This window comes from Mus caroli, unplaced genomic scaffold (genome assembly GCF_978045245.1).
Source record: "Mus caroli unplaced genomic scaffold, Mus_caroli_1 scaffold_8, whole genome shotgun sequence".
Classification (NCBI taxonomy): Eukaryota; Metazoa; Chordata; class Mammalia; order Rodentia; family Muridae; genus Mus; species Mus caroli.
Window position 1 is genome coordinate 84,835,856 of NW_028227263.1, and position 17,512 is coordinate 84,853,367.

Consider the following 17,512-nt stretch of genomic DNA (forward strand, 5'->3'; position numbering starts at 1 on the left):
ATATTGCTTTAGGACTGTTTTCCCTGAGAGTCTACTCATCCTTTAGTAGATTGTTCCACATCTAGGTGTACACATGCAAGTGGACTCAGTTTATATAAAGAATGGAGAGAATACATGAAGTTATAATAGAAAACATCATAGGTTTAATAGAGGATTTTTTGATTAGGAAATGGTGGGCCTATTTTTTCAAACATAATATTTATTTTATATATTAATATCATGTCAAATAATTTGATAAAAGTGATTATGCAGTGAGAAAAAATAGATAGTAGGGTCAGAAGTGATTGTTAAGTGAGGCACAGTAGAGACAAATCTGCAATACAATGCAACAATTGAAATATATTTCACTTACAGACCTCAGGGGTCAGAATGGCATGGCTCACAGGTTAATACACTGATGAATTAATGCCAACTTAAAGTAGAGGTTACAATGTGATCAAATATAGATTAATATAGGACTGATAATAATACAAGTAGATATAGAGGGAGAGTAAAAGAGAATGGGACCACACCCTTTATAGGTGTGCACAGCTTTACTCAAAGGCTTGTATTTCATGCTGGCTCAGTGAACCCTACAGAAGAAGGGGAAGAAGAATTGTATGGGACAGAGTAGCTAAGGACATTATAAGAACATGGGCCACTGAATCAACTAAGCAATGTTCACAGGGTCTCACAGGGACTTAAGTGAAAATCAAAGAACCTGTATGGGTCTTAGCTAGGTCTTATGCATATATGTTATGGTTGTGTAGCTTGGTGGTCTTGTGGGACTGCTCTAACACTGAGGGTGGGACATGTCCAAGACTCTTTTGCTTATGCTTGAGACCCTTTCATCCTACTCAGTTGTCTCATACAGTTTTGGTGTGATGGATTGTACCTAGTCTTATTGCAACTTGATATGCCTTGCATGTTTAATATCCCTGAGAGGTCTAATCATTTTTTAAGAGAAACAGAGGAGGATAGGATCTAAGGAAGAGCAGAGATGGAATGAGTGGTTGTAGTGGAGGGAAAGAAATTGCAGTCAAGTTGTTAAGTATGAAAGAAAATAAATAATAAAGCATACGTATTTTACATTTACTAACTACTTATTCTTAAACATTTTTTTTCTTTTTATGATGCAGAGTCTCACCGTGCTGCTCAAGCTGATATTAGATTCTGAGAAGGTGCTCCGTGCTGGTCTTCTGAGGAGACTTTATTAAAGGGATCCCATGTGTAGCTGGTAGTATTGTATACTTAGAGACTTTTGCCTTTCATTTTTCATTATTACTTTCTTCTCTATAAATTCAAGTGAAATTTTATATGTCCATATACTTTTATGTTTGTTGCTATCTTTTAAAGTCTGTATATTTTTGTGCATTTTATAGAAATAATGTGATATTTCCAACAAAAGTAGTTTGTTTTCCTTGTCATAAGGAAAAGACAGAGGAGTGACCTATTGTTCATTGTATTCACTAATTGGACTAAGATTAATGACCAGTGCATTTTCTATGAAGTGACATCCACTTTTATCTTTTCTTTGATAACATCTGGGAAAGTACTGAGTTTTTTTTTTTTTTTTTTTATAATCTAGGTATTTCCTTCTATTTAAATCCATAAACTTTCAGTTTTGCACATGGCCTGCTTTATTGAGTTTTCTAGTTCTTCTTGTATTTCAATTTCTTTTATACTCCTATATTAAATAAGTTTTACTCATATTCATCTCAATTCTCCTCAGTCTAATCTAATCTTTCTTCTATGGAAAACCTACATTCTATGTGTCCTTACTATTTCTTTATTCAAAAGTAGGATTTCATATGAATAGATATTACATAATTTTGACATATCTGACTCTTCCTGTGTACTTCAAATTCACGTCTCAAATTCACGTCTCTCAAAATCATGTCTTCATTATAATTGCTACATACATACTCTTACACACAAACACATGCATATTTGTATGTAAATACAACTTTACAAATTGATTTAATATTCTTAGCTCTAAACATTCTGTAGGAATAAGATGTCATCAGCATTTAGGGAATATAATGGCTTATGAAAGTAGTGGTAAGGTCGTCTAAGTTCCAAAGGCTAACTAGCCTTATGACATTTGTTGGTTTACACAATGAGGCATCATTGGCCCTTTGTTAAGCAAGCCTTGATTTCAATTAGGTAGCTATTAGTTATTGAACATGTTTAAGAACACAACTGTACCTTTAGTATCCCTTTAGCTCCCCTATCCAAAATGCAGTTATTTCAAGCAATAAGTACTTATCTTATACTATACTCTTGTGGTATTCTCCTGGAATCCTTTCTCAACAACTCATCAAATTTACTAACAATTCAAAATTTCAGAGTTTTCTCCTGTCTGGAATTTTTCTTAGATATTCATGGCCCCAGGTGGGCCAATAATCTTCCCAATTGTGTGCAAATTATGTAAACCTATGTATACACATACATGTGTATATGCATGTGTGTGAGTATCTATATGTGAATAACAATTATATATAATTTGGGATAATTATCAATAATGATTTCCTTGTAAGTTTTGACTAACCCTATTGTTTCTATTTATTTTAGAAAATTTCTTCTGCAATGCTCATGGAACTGCTTTGCAAAAATGTCTATTTAGACTCGTAATTATATAGTTCTGTTATTCCTCTTTTGTATTTAAAATAGTAAAATATTTTATACTTTTTTGTTAGTAGACTTATCCAATATGATCTAGAAACACGTGATTCTACTGGTTGTGTTTTCACTCTTATAAAGCTATGTCAGCCCCTATGGTTTTTCTTTGTTTTGCTTTGTTTTGAATTATTTTCACTTGTCTTGGTATTTTTGTCTGTTATTATTTGATGGTTGTTGTTTTATACACTATCACTGTTGGCTTTTATGTCTCATAGCAGTAATTACATTGAGAAATTTGGGTAGCAGAGGGAATAACTTGAATGGACATGTGATGATCACCACATGGGGTATATATGCATACTTCACTCTTCTTCATTATGTTCTGGTACTCCTCGAAAAATCTTACCTTATTGGCAAACACTGATACTCGAAAATTCTATATTTTTGTCATCCTAAACTGTTTGAATTTATAATTCATTTTATAAAATGCTTATTTTGTATTAATTGCAATATTCTTTTCTTTCAGTAATTCTGCTTCCATATTACTAATAATTTGTTCATTAGTGCTACCATAATTAACTCCATAGATATTGCTGGCTTATGAGTTTTTAATTTTCAGTATATATTTTTGCATGGGCAATTTTAGTCAGTTATGTTTGCTGTATGCAAATTTTCATATTGTATCAACTTTACTGATAGCTTCAAAAATTACTGGACATTTTTGATAATCATTGATGTTAACTATAAATGTTTTATGCTTGGGGATTGCTCACTTATATAGTGTTTCTCACAGAACTTGCAGATATATGATATTGTATCCCTAGCAGTTACAGAATCAAACCAACCAACAAAGAAACTGGAAATGGTGTCATGCCATCCTCATCCTAGAAATGGTCTGCTAGTTTATTTAGCTGCTAATCTCTAAGATCAGTGACAAATGATATCTCTAAAGAAGACAGAATTCAATTGATTAAAAGCCCTGATGTTCACTAAACATTCATACACATATGCACAGTTTGCAACATTCTCACACACCATGATCATATTCACAAATGCTTATTAAATATTTATTTGGGGTATTTGGTTTCATTTTACTAATATATGCTTAACTATATATCATATTCAGATATCTTTATTGAAACTAATTTGTCATAAGTTTTGAAACAGGGTCTAAAGTTCAAGTTCTCCATCTTTGTTTTTATTTATCTGAATATTAGGTCAAATTTAGTTCTTGTACTAATGTTCCTTGTGGAATTTAGATGAGTTTGCCCATAGAACAAAAAGTAATATAACTTTGCTGTGGATGGAGATACTCTTAGTCTATAATAGTTTGATAATTATGGAATTCTTAAAGTCAATGAATTGGGCATTAAAAATACATGGGTGTTATTAATAGTCTGAGATACATGTCTGAAACTTTAAGTATTCTCATACTTACTTATCCCTGTGTTTTTCATTATTTATCTCAGGTATTTCTGATATGGAGATCCATTGTACTTCTTAGTGAGGTTGCAAACTCAAGCACTAATGCCATGCTTCTTGTCAGCATCCTGAGAAGATCACACTGGAGACTGCTACCTGGAGCTATGGTATTATAAAGTCATTAGCTTCCCAACATTTGTTTTTTTATTTTTGATTAGTTATGTAAATAATTAGATGGAAGATTCTATTTTATTATGCTATACAGTTTTCATCTACTATGATGATCTGGAAACAACAAAATTTATTTATGGTTCCAATTATCAGAGGAGAGTGGGTCACAGAGCCAGGGTGAGACTCCAAACTTTCTGAGTATTAGAATCATCACAACATTTGGTTGCGACATAAAACAAGGTGAACTTGTGATCACCGTTCCTGAGATTGCACAAAACAGATTGAGCAAAGCAGCATTAGGCAAAATTAAATTTTCAGTGCTGTTTCTTATTTCCAGTGTAGTGCAGAATTTGTTTACATTTGTCAGGTTCCACTCCAGAAAGGGTATTCTGGAAACAACTGTTTTTTGCTTATTTAATGAATAGAATCATACTTATTTATACATATTATATATTTAATCCTTTATTAATTATCTATAGTATATTTTGATTATTTTTCTCTCTCAGTGTCACTCAGATTCTTCCTATCTCCCTACCCAACTAATTTATTGTTATATATATCCTATCATTAAGAAAATATGAATATGCAAAGAAACAGAAAATCTAACAAACCAAATCAAACAGAGCCCATCACAACACAGTGCATAATCAAATAGCAAACAAATAAACCTGGATTTCATTTTGTTTTGGCCTACTATTCGTGGGAATGAAGTCAGCCCTAGATTGTGGTTGATATTCTTAATAACTCCACTGGGGAAACATGATTCTCCCTTTCCTTACAGATATAAACTACAAATATATTCCTGATGAGGAGTAGGACTTGTGTTCACATCCTTAATCAATGCTGCAATTGTAAGTGGTGTGAAATATTGAAAGTCTTGTCTGTGCCTATTGTTCTAGAAGCTTTCTATAATATGTACACAAATGATAATAATTATGAAGTACTCACCATATTAAAGAAGACAATTCCTTAGCTAGGTGTGCCACCAAGTAAACCTCCAGCAGTGGGAATGGGTTAAATCCTCCTGGATTATTGTCCAAAGAATTCCCATATACCCTAACCTCAAACATGAATTAGTAGTGCTAAACATCATTTACACCTACAATATCTACAGTAGAAAGGCCCTCTTCCTAAATATACTACTTATATAATCAAATATGGAAAAATGTAGTTTGTACCCAAGAAGATATTTCATCCCTATTAACTAGATTTCCTACTTCCAGAAGGTATTTTGCATGCATGTAAGAGATAGAAGCTACCTCAACCAGGGATGACATTAGCCAGAACACCCAAAAAAGGGGAAATAGAACATGTAAGAGATCCCCTCCAGTAGATAGACATGACTTGTAGTTGGAGGATGAGGCCACCTACCCATCTCAAAAAAAATTAACCCAGATGTTTTCCTGTCTAAAAGAAATGGAGGGACAAAAATGGAGCAGAGACAGAAGAAAAGACCATCTGGGGACTACACCACCTAGGTAACCATTCCATCTGCAGACACCCAACCCCAACACTGTTACTAATGCCAAGAAGTGCTTGCTGACAGGAGCCTGGTATGGTTGTCCTCTAAGAGGTTCTGCCAACACCTGACTAATATAGATACAGATACTCACAGCCAACCATTGGACTGAACCTAGGGATCCTAATGAAAGAGCTAGAGGAAGACTGAAAGGGATTGCAACCCCATAGAAAGAACAATATTAACAAACTGGAGCACCCAGAGCTCCCAGAGACTAAACCAAAGAGTATACATGGGTGGATTCATGGCTCCAGATAAATATATAGCAGAGGATGAAATTATCTGGCATCAATAGGAAGGGGAAGTTCTAGGTCTTGTGGAAGCTAGATGTCCCAGAATAGGGGAATGCTAGGGTGGTAAGGCTGGAGTGAGTGAGTGTGGAGGAGCACTCTCATAGAGGAAAAGGGGAAGGGAATGGAATGAGGGGTTTGCAGAAAGGAAGATATCATTTGAAATGTAAATGAATAAAATGATTAATAAAAAATAGAAACATTCATACCACACAGCTATTTTCCACTCTTTGACTTAGGCTTGATTGGGGTTTTTAACTATTTTAATCCCCCATCTTGTAATTAATTATGAAAGGTGATGGATGATATTTATCTATAGTGTGGTGTGCTTGTTTATGCTACTGAATCATTTTACTACTGTATGTCCAATGAAAGGGTAGTTCTCTCACAGGGGGCTTATTTTATCATCAGATTATCATGTGCTCCTTATAGAGCCTATGTTCTATTCATTCTCCTTCTGTTTTCTTTTTCTAGGTGACCCATGGCAAGGGGAGAACATTGAGGACTACTTGAGCAGCTGAAAACAGACACTCAAATATACACAATACTGGAAGACCATTTTTTTTTCTTAAAATCTTAGCTCATGGAGGGAATCTCACTTGACTAGTATGGCACAGTTAAGATGACAGAGCATACCTAGAAAGTATATTTACATACTGGGATACCAAAGCCTTACTGCCCACTGCATTTTTAGATACTTCCCTTTCAATGTGAGTCTAGCAGAGGCAAACAGTCTATAGGTGTACATACTGTAATTAAGAATTATACAGAGAGTATTTATGCATAAGCAGTGTGGATAGAGGTGCTCAATTATGCAACTCATGTGTATCTTTGATTTTTTCTAAAGGAGCTGTTCACTAGAGAGTAGCTGTAAGGAATAGAAAATTTGATGAACCACATTGAGGAAGGCCGAGGAAGCAGAGATGACATCAACTGGGAGTATGGTGTAATCATTTTCAATATAGGGTAAGTTTATATTCAAATGTGGAGTGTGGAAACAGCATGGGATTGTTATCTTTGGTGATGACATTTTTTTCAATTTTTATTAGATATTTTCTTCATTTACATTTCAAATGCTATCCTGAAAATCCCCGATAGCCACCCCTTCCCTGCTCCCCTACTGACCCACTCCCACTTCTTGGCCCTGGCGTTCCCCTGTACTGGGGCATATAAAGTTTGCAAGACCAAGGGGCCTCTCTTCCCAATGATGGCCAACTAGGCCATCTTCTGATACATATGCAGCTATAGACACAAGCTCTGGGGGTACTGGTTAGTTCATATTGTTGTTCCACCTATAGGATTACAGACACCTTCGGCTCCTTGGGTACTTTCTCTAGCTTCTCCACTGGGGGCCCTGTGTTCCATCTTATAGATGACTGTGAACATTCACTTCTAAAAACATAATTTATAATTATAATATTCCACCATTAATTGAAGTATCTAACCAGAAGGTATTAGTTGAATTATATTATATTATTGATATTTCACTGGGGCATGTTTAATCAATATAGAATAGAATGCATCTTATAGGACTTCATGCCCTTTCCTAAGAAATGCTGTCTCTTAGTCAGAAATTCATGATTATACCAATGACACATTTTGGCAGTATAGTCTTTCCCCAAAAAACTACTGAGTTTGTGGTTTGTATCCAACTAAAATAAGTTTGTAGGATCTATGTAAAATTATTTTAGTCAGTGCTAATAACATGTCAACAGACCTGTACTGTCTGTCTCTTACTAAATCCCAGCTAAAATAGTTTTGCGGTATTATTATTATTATTATTATTATTATTATTATTATTATTTAATCTATTTTTACAGTACAGTTGTTATCCCACTCTCAGTCTGCCCTGTGACTGTTCCTCATCCCATTATTCATTCTCTGTCTCCAAGAGGATGTCCCCAACTCCCTCAACTCCACCCCACCAGACCTCCCCACTACCTGGGGCCTCAATCTCTCAAGGGTTAGGTGCATCTTCTGTCACTGAGGCCAGACTAGGCAATACTCTGTTGTATATGTGTTGGAGGCCTCATACCAGCTCATTTATGCTGGCTGGTTGGTGGCTCAGTGTCTGAGCAGGGGGTCAAGGTTAGGTGAGATTGATGGTCTTCCTATGTGGTAACTTTCCTCCTCAGCTTCTTCCAGCTTTTCCTTAGTTCAAATCCAGGGGTCTTTGGCTTCTGTTCATTGGTTGGGTGTAAGTATCTGCACCTGACTTTTTCAGCTGCTTGTTGGGCTTCTTGGAGGGCAACCATGCTAGGATCCTCTCTATAAGTACACCATAGCATCAGTAATATTGTCAGGCCTTGGATTAGTTAACTAGATTTTAGTATAAGACAAGGTTTTTTTTTTGGTTTTTTTTTTTTCATGTTGAGATCTTAAGTTCAATTAGAGAGGTCTTAGTTATTGTAAGTGTGCTGTAAATGCACCCTTAGTTTTATTTATTTATTTGTGTGTGTGTGTGTGTGTGTGTGTGTGTGTGTGTGTGATGCCAGTGAATGTTATGGCTCATATGTGTCACAACTGAACAGGGCAGTTTATTGCATCCCTCCTTTGAAGATTATCTGTCATTTCTGGTATTATGAAAGCTAGTCCTCAGGGAGAAGGCACATTTCAGATCAGGTACCTTTAGGCCCTGTGTCTAAAGTGTGTGTTGTCTTTATTAATAGCGACTTACTTACCACCTTTTGGGACCAGTCATAGGCAGTAGAAATAGCTTGTGTGTTTGGGCATCTTTCAAACAGATCTCAATAGCAAGTAAACACAGGACTTCTTATACCTATTTTGGGAGTTTTGTTTGGTGGAAGTAAGGTATATATTTATCTGAAGGTGAGTGAAATTTACAGTTAGTATACATGCATGCCATTCTAGTAGTTATAATGGTGTTATATTTTTTAGTTTAGAAGGCCTGCTTACCTTAATTCAAACTTTATTAATTTCCTTATCTAACCATTTTGACAAACCCTATGAAATGCAAAAGGTCATTCCTGGTGAACTCTAGAACTTGTTCAGACAAATCATTAATTTAAAAATGAATGAAAGTTGGAGATTATTGAAGAACTGTAGAAATGTAGGTGAGAAATTTGACAAGACTTGGTTAATGTGTGAGGAAGGATATAAGGGGGAGCAGTCAGTGCTGCTCTTGCTCTACTACATGTGTGTGTGTGTGTTTACCAGGGAGCAGTACAGACTCTGTCCAGTTTTCTGAGATTTCAGTCCTGTATCAAAAAAACAAAAAAAAAACAAACAAAAAAAAAAAAACAAAAAACAACCTAAAAATAACACTAGAGGAGTATCTCAGAAGACAATAGCAGAGCTAGCACGGAGGAAAATTTGATAGTTACATGTAGTAGGTATCAGGGAGTGTTTTGTTGAATTATATTTACTGGGTTATTAAGTTTAAAAATGTAGGGCTGGGAAGATGGCACAGTAAAGAGTATGCTTGTCTTTGGGTTTTGATCACCCAGAGTTTATAACTAATATTCTTATTCCTTTTGCTGATTTTCTCTAGTGTCAGTTAAAGCCAACACCTTGAAATATCCAGGGAGGAGGCATAAGAGTTGGAGCAGGCTCCAACTGAGAACTCTCCCAGGTTACAACAAGCTTTGTATTTACATTTACGTTTGAAAGCTCTATCTTCTGATTGGCCCTTAATTCATTTTTATTTGAATGAACACACTCATCAAGTATATATAATTGAAACAGAGGTGTATAAAAGCCATCCTAAAGTTTCAGGGTTAGAGATAGTGGGGCCTTTAAGTATTACTGGCCAGCTAGCCTACACTCTTATCATGAAATTCTCCTAGTATTAAATGCTATATCAATGTAGAGGTAGTAGACCTGTATACTGAAACAGGATTTTCTGGACAGGACTTCACATTGGAACACATAAACTTGTTACAGCTGAGACTACATGCTAAATTCTTGTCTTGGAAGTAGCCAATTAAATCTTAGCAAAGTCAGGGACAGGATTCATGAAGCCAAACTTATTTGAGAAGCTAGTGGTATTTGATTAAGTGCAGATGGAAGGAGAACCAGTTTTCTTCAGAGATACTAACCCTGAGAGGCTATTGATGTTTTAGTAGCTGGTCACATCTCTATGCAAACACAAATAGCACTGAATGGACAGTGTATATGAACTTGTGATGAAACATTAATTGATATTAGGGAGAAATTAAAGTCTATAGAATTGGTGGTTGGAATTTACTACATGTACTATGTATTCATTAATATGAACAGTTTTACATGATGAATGATTTCTAAGAAACAGTTAATGATTGCACCTCTAGTTTTCATAAACATGCAGACTATGTGTTGTGTACAATGGAAAAATATATGTTTATTGCCCATAAACAAATGGTGAATACATTTTGACTTTATTGGTTCTAAAATATATACCCTATTCGACTATAATACACTCTATGCTAATTAATTGTATTGCTTACCATGGCTAGAACCCACTATTTCTTTATATAACCTAAGCAGTTTTTCTATAGTGGGTTGTAATGGTCACAAAGACATTATTTAGTGTAATGGATCATAATATAATCACAACACCTGATGAAACTGACAATAGAGGATTTCAAAGGATTAACAACAAGCTGCATTGGACAGCCCACAACCACAATCAGAAAGCCACACACACAAACACTGATTTTATTGTATGTTACCAGGATGAAAGCATTATATGACCAGACAAAAACTTAAACTTCTATATTCCAATGACTGGTTTCTCTAATGTCTGTTGAAGTCAGCACCTTGTAGAACACAGGGTGGAGGCAGAAGAGGTAGAATAGGCTCAAATGTAAAACACTATCAGGTTATAGTAAGCTTTTGATTTTCATTCCTGTGTTTGAAAGTTCTCTCTCCTGATTTGCCATTAATTCATTATTTATTTGAATGCTCACATTCAGCCAACCACAGCTAATATTAATTCATGCACACAGTATTATGCCATTTAGGCAGTTGGCTGGAGTCTACCTCTCAGCAGTTACCAGGATCAGGCCAGAGGTTTACTGAAACCTGCTGTTCATCAAAGTAGGACTGCTTCTGATTTGACAGAACACATTAATATACATGCAGTAAAGTTGAGGGTCCTTGAAGTGATTACCCACAGTCCTGCTCAGAGCAATTCTGCTCCTATCTCCATTGCTGAGAATTTGTTCTTGGGTCTGCCAATACTACTTCTGCTTTAAACTCTTCCCTTTCTCTCTCAGATCTTGGAATCATACTTTATCTGAAAGAAAGGTGATTCCATAGAGCTTTCAGTGTGAGAGAGAATGAGAACTCATGCTTCTTGCACTATTTTGGGGGCACCTACTCTCAGGAATTGCTACATCAAAGGCAGCTGTCATCTGATACACTATGATCATCTAAACGCCAAGAGCCATGTCATTTGTGGCATTTTACCTGGTGTGCAACAGCTCTCTAAGAACAAAGTTATATAATGCTGGCATTCAGTTGACATCATTCAGCTGCTATGAAGTGTTTCAGAGATACTCTTTTCCAATACAGGGTCAACTTCCAGAGTTGCGTTGTCACTGCTGTATGGGAAGTATTACTTCCCAAATATTATTTTCTCTTCTCTGTCCACTCCTTTAAAATTTTTGGATGGCAAGCAAGTAAAGAGGGCTGTCCACCTGCCGTGGAAAGCATTTACCTAGCAAAAATTTCTTTCTCCTTTTGGATTGCAATGTCTTCTTTTTGACTAAGTTCTCCTCATAACAATTTGTTTCTGCCAATCAGTTTACCATTCTAAGTCATGTATTTTTATATAGTCATATTGCTTTGTCTCTGTTGCTCCTTGGAATAAAAAAAAACCTTTTTTTTCCAATTCTTTATACCATTTTATATCTCTTCTGTAGCTCATTTTAATTTTATTTACTATAAATTTCTCTTCTTGTTGTGTCTCTGAGGGGGCCTATAGAAACAGTGTCAGAGGGGATGGTCAGTTCAGATAAAGAAGAGACAAGGCATCAAGACATGCTATGCAAATAGAAAATTTTAATTGAAATAGTTTTATGGGAGTTTCCTTCAATTTGTTTAAAGAGCTACATGGCTGCAGTTTTAGTAGATTCCTCCCACATTGATTGGAATCAGGGTAATCTACCTGCCTTTGTGTCACACATGATTACTTGCAACTCTGTATGTAAACCCCAGTAAACCTAGTGGTACACCAGCTTGGAATAGTGGGCACCTTTTAAAATTTCTGTTCTCTTACCTATGTCATAACTAGGACAAACACATCTTTCCTCACGTCTCTCCAGAAAAAGAGAAACTGCAGTAAATTATTTCTAGACCTACCTTAAGAATAGTTCCTTACCAATGATAAATCTGTTTTAAAATAGTTTCAAACAGTCTTTGTCAGGTCTCACTTTTGTTCTCTCTGTGTCACATAGGCAGACCTCCAACCCTTATACTCTTGGAATTCTTCTGACTCAGGTCTGGTGAGCTGTAATCACATGCACACCACGAAGCTTGACAGATATAACCTTAATATATTTGGTTTATGACACAAAGTCTCAATGTACTTCTCATAATGAGTTGAGACTCATTAACAAAGTCATGCTTGAACCTCCAGATGCTGAGGAGCTCACAGCTCTTCATTGTAGATGTAGGCCACCACACTCACTGAGGGCTTTGTATAACCAGGTGTGTTTCAGCATTCAGTTTTGAATAGTGATCGTTTGTACATAAAACATAATTTATTTATTTTTTTATTTTAACATGCACTGCTACTTTACTGAAATTATCTTTGACCTAACCAATATCAATAATTTTCTATATACAGGGATGTGGTCTTCACAAAGCTTTTAGATTATTTTTGTTGCCTTAAAAATCAGATATTTAAGAAAAAAAATGTCCACTTTTAGTTTTTCCCAATAACTGCCCTAGGATGACCTCTAGGTCTATAGATATTTTTTTAATTACAGAAATATTATATTTGGACAAGTGCTACAGCCTCTTAAGCTTACAGGGTTTCATTTACATAACTAATATATGACTTTCTTTTCAAACCACAGAGAGGGGGTTCTTGAAGACTTTGGCTGTGCACTTTGAGATAAGCTTATAGTCTTTATCTATTCATATAATAAGGCAGTATTTCACAGAAAACCTTTATGTATGTTACGCTAAATCTATGTACTTTGGTCTATTTCATTAATTTTATTATAAAATGACTATGAAATGGAAGTTCTTAGTCATATTATCATGTATAGCTTTTTCAATTTTCATTTAATTTTTTCATTAATTAATTATTTATTCCTGTATATCCTTGTTTACTTCTGTAATATATTTGGCATTACTGCAATGATATATCTTATATAGGGGTTATTGCTATATGTTACACGGGTTCTATCTAGGAAAAAACTGATGATGAATTTTCCCAGTAGTGTGCCAAGTACTTGTCAACACTATGTCTGCTCATTAGGACTAGTGAATCTTCTACTTGGGAACCGGATCAATTTGTCCATGTTTAATGTTATAAATTCATGATATATTCAGTTTGTAGAGAGTAACTGATAGTCTTGCCAATAACGTGTTTTATCGGGAGGGGTGGGCAGCACCATTAGCTGTTGCTACACAAAAGTAATCCACTCCTTATACTGAAATTTTTATTTGGTGTCATAATATATCTAGGTTGTAATTGTCTCACTCAACATATTGTAACTCCATTTAAATTACTTTCAAAGTATATTTGGAATGTATTTCAATGAATATTTCAAAAATTTAATGAAATTACAAAGGTGATCCTTTACATTATTTCTGCTGTTTTCTCTACCTGCAATTTCTTTCTTTTGCACCCTATTTGCTCCCAAACTCATGGTCTACTCTCATATAATACAGTTATGTATGCATAATTACTGACTATTAAGTCCATTAGGTATTGCTCGTGTGTATGTGTGCAAAAGCTATTTTCTCAAGACTTGACAACTTTTTAAGGAACTTGGCCCAGGAGAATTCCCATTCTTTCTCTCATAAGCTCCAATTAATTTCCTGTAGGTCTTCAGTTAGCAGTGTGGTCAATAACATCCTTCTCCCCCATCCAGGTTGACACAAGAACATGTGGTGTCATTTATTTAAAAAAATCTTCTTTAGGTATTTCTGTTATTTGGGGTATTGTGGGTGCAACTTCCCTGTCATAAGTAGAAGACACTTTCTCATAGCAGGCATGCCATTTCTCTGGATCTTACACCCTTTCTGCTCCATCTTACACAAATTCTCTAAGTCTTGGGTGTAATACAATTTCTTCTCCCTTTTCCCTTATTTTTCTTTTCATTCTTGTGTTAATTTATCAATTGTCATTGGGAATACCAGTAATTTATTCTTTTCAATTTGATTATTTGTGGAATTCTCTGCTAATCTCCATCTGCTTTAAAATGGAGTGTTTCGATGAGGGTGAAAGTTATACTAATTTCTCTGTGAAAAGACACACATTCAAAATGTGTTTAGAAATTATATAATGCCAAAAACATGGCTGTCATAAACTTTCTGGCAGGATCTGTAACCTCACCAGCCATGAACTGCTGACTAAGTATACAGTATCCAGGAAGATTTTTTGTCTTTGCCATGATATAAGTCTACTTACTCACCATGAATAGTGTGAACAATTGGGTTATGGATTTGAACCTCTAAGCCTCTAATATCCCGGTAATAATTATGATTTTAGAAATGATGACAATTAAGGAAAGATGGTAAAATCATAATGTTTACCCACATTTTTTGTAGCAGTGTTATCTTTAGGGTTTCCATCAATATAACATGGTGGTAAGAAATTGCCCAATGTAAAGTTGATTGGTATTGGATACTCTATATCACTTCCATATTGCAATGAATTCTAAAATGCAACTTATATTGAATGTAGTTTAGGCCTTTAACTTATGTGTGGGCTATGTGGGGCATGGGACATAGTCATGTCACATTTATTTTCTGTTCTTGTTCCACTACATTCTTGTGGTTCATGAGGGAAAAGGACAGGTACTTATCTGTTTCCTAACTTTTCAGTCCAGTATTCAGAAAAATAAAATTACTATTTGAAGAGAATCTCAGGAGAAAGCATCAAAGATGAGGTAGAAGATTGGAGAGTTATATAGCAGGTATGACCTTATGGTCAGTGGATAATCTTAAGTGTGTTAAATTTCTTTCATAGATCAAAATATGCAGGCTGTGGATGTTTTTTTTTCTTTAACTTTTTCCAATTTTTTATTAGGTATTTTTTTCATTTACATTTGAAATGCTATCCAGAAAGACCCTTATACCCCACCCCTGCTCCATTACCCACCCACTCCCACTTCTTGGCCCTGATGTTCCTTGCAAGACCAAGGGGCCTCTCTTCCCAATGATGGCCGATTAGGCCATCTTCTGCTACATATGCAGCTAGAGAAATGAGCTTTGGGCGTACTGGTTAGTTTGTATTGTAGTTCCACCTATAGGGTTGCAGACCCCTTCAGCTCCTTGGCTACTTTCTCTAGCTCCTCCATTGGGGGCCCTGTGTTCCATCCAATAGCTGACTGTGAGCATCTACTTCTGTGTTTGCCAGGCACTGGCATAGCCTCATGAGAGACAGCTATATCAGGGTCCTTTCAGCACAATCTTGCTGGCATATGCAATAGTGTCTGCATTTGGTGGTATGAGTACCTGACTTTTATTCATAGAACAGATATGTAAAAATCAAGGAGTAGTGTGTTTTGTGTGCTAGCACTTCAAGGTCATGGTAGGAAGTGGTAGACAAATTCTTTTTCCCAAGCAGTTTGGACTACTTGACAGATTCTAGTCAACTATGAAACATTATCTCAAATAAATAAAGATAGTAGTATTCTGCATTATTACAGTATTTCCTAGATATGGCAAAGCAGTTGAACCATGAACTCTCAACAGCTAAGACCACATACAAAAACTTGCGTCAGTTCAAGAAATTATTCCACTATACCTGAAGTTCCACTCCTGTCTGGGTATCTTTTGGCATTTTATCGTCTGTGGTTTATGGGTGAGTAAAGTTCTTTCAGGGATGTTTGCTCTGTGAGGATACCTGTTTTCTAGTATTCATGCTCCCACATGAATGCAGGCCACCCATAATTAATTAATTCATATGGAATTATATCTATATCTATATCTATCTATATATATATACACACACAATTTTATATATTTTTTGTTTTTATATATGTAATTTTCATATACTATTTTGTGATCTTTACCCCTTCACCTCTTTTAAGCCTTCCTATCTCACAATACATTTAACTCTTTACATTCTTTATCTCTTTAGAAAAGAAACAGGCAAATATAAACCAGAATAGTATAAAACATAGAGAGAAAAAACATAAAGAAAAACAAGAGAAGTACATGGACATAGAAACACACATCACACAAAGAACACCAACAAATACACAAATTACAGAAGCTGTAATATATAAGCACTATATCAGTAATGTAAGAATAAATTCCAACATTCTCTGTAAGAAAAAAATATCCATGATACAATAGAATTTGTTTTAATTTGGCTGTCTTCTGCCTTCAGATGAAGATATAAAGCTCTCAGCTCCTCCTGCACCAAGGCTGTCTGGATGCTGCCATCTTGTGGCATTGATGATAATGGACTGAACCTCTGAACCTATAAGCCAGCCCCAATTAAATATAGTCCTTATAAGAGTTGTCTTGTTCATGGTGTCTTATAAGAGTTGCCTTGTTCATGGTGTCTATTCACAGCAGTAAAATCCTAACTAATATAGGAGTGTAAAATATTATAGAAGTTGTTGACTGAAGGCTTCTAGGAGAAGATTGACTACTAGGCAGCTAGGTTTAGAGTATTAAAGCCCCTAGCCACAGTGACATATGTACTCCAACAAGTCCACAAACCCTAATAGTGTCACTCCATGGCCCAAGCATATAAAAACAACCATACCTCCTTATTAGCAAATATCGGCTATCCCCTGGACAGATACATTTATTTCAAACATAAAAATAATTTCACACACACACATACACACACACACACACACACACACACACACACACACACACACACAATTCTGATCCAGTGTAATTACTCATGACTATAATCCTGTTACTTGGGAGAACTAACTCAGAAAGATTGTAAAAACTCACTAGTATGCTGCACTTGGCAGCCAGAGTAACAATTAGACTTCAGAAGCTACAGTACAGTAGAGATGGCCCTAGCACCTCTGAGAGAATTAAGTTTGATGTACACTACATATAAGGCAGTTGATTGGGTTGATAGTACTATGTTCAGAGCAAGAGCTTTGAGACTGTAATGCACATTTGGTACCCTCACTGAGGCCTTTTGTTTAGTAGAATCATTAAAAGATTAAAAGTCCTTCATATTGTATTTGGCATAACCCAGCAGGTAACAAAAAGGAGATATTGTTTCCTGGAAGAGATATGGGAATGCATATGCAGAGGTAGAAAACTATTCTGTGTTCTTGAAGGCAAAATTTGACACAATTTTAGTGTAGCTAGAATTCCTAAGGAAAAATACTGAAGCAAAACATAA

General features: G+C 35.5%; 1 long non-coding RNA gene across 41 annotated transcripts in view; it reads left to right on the forward strand.

Moving 5' to 3' along the window:
• Nucleotides 1-17,512, forward strand: part of LOC115030329 (uncharacterized) — a 301,725-nt gene that overhangs the window by 11,461 nt on the left and 272,752 nt on the right. For 39 of the 41 annotated variants that reach the window (XR_015047882.1, XR_015047883.1, XR_015047871.1 and 36 more), the window contains 5 exons: nucleotides 1,119-1,216; nucleotides 4,071-4,190; nucleotides 4,976-5,045; nucleotides 5,609-5,672; nucleotides 6,478-6,969. This is a non-coding gene — a long non-coding RNA (uncharacterized LOC115030329). The remainder of the gene's footprint in view (nucleotides 1-1,118; nucleotides 1,217-4,070; nucleotides 4,191-4,975; nucleotides 5,046-5,608; nucleotides 5,673-6,477; nucleotides 6,970-17,512) is intronic. The other 2 variants (XR_015047895.1, XR_015047900.1) reach the window with 2 other exon arrangements.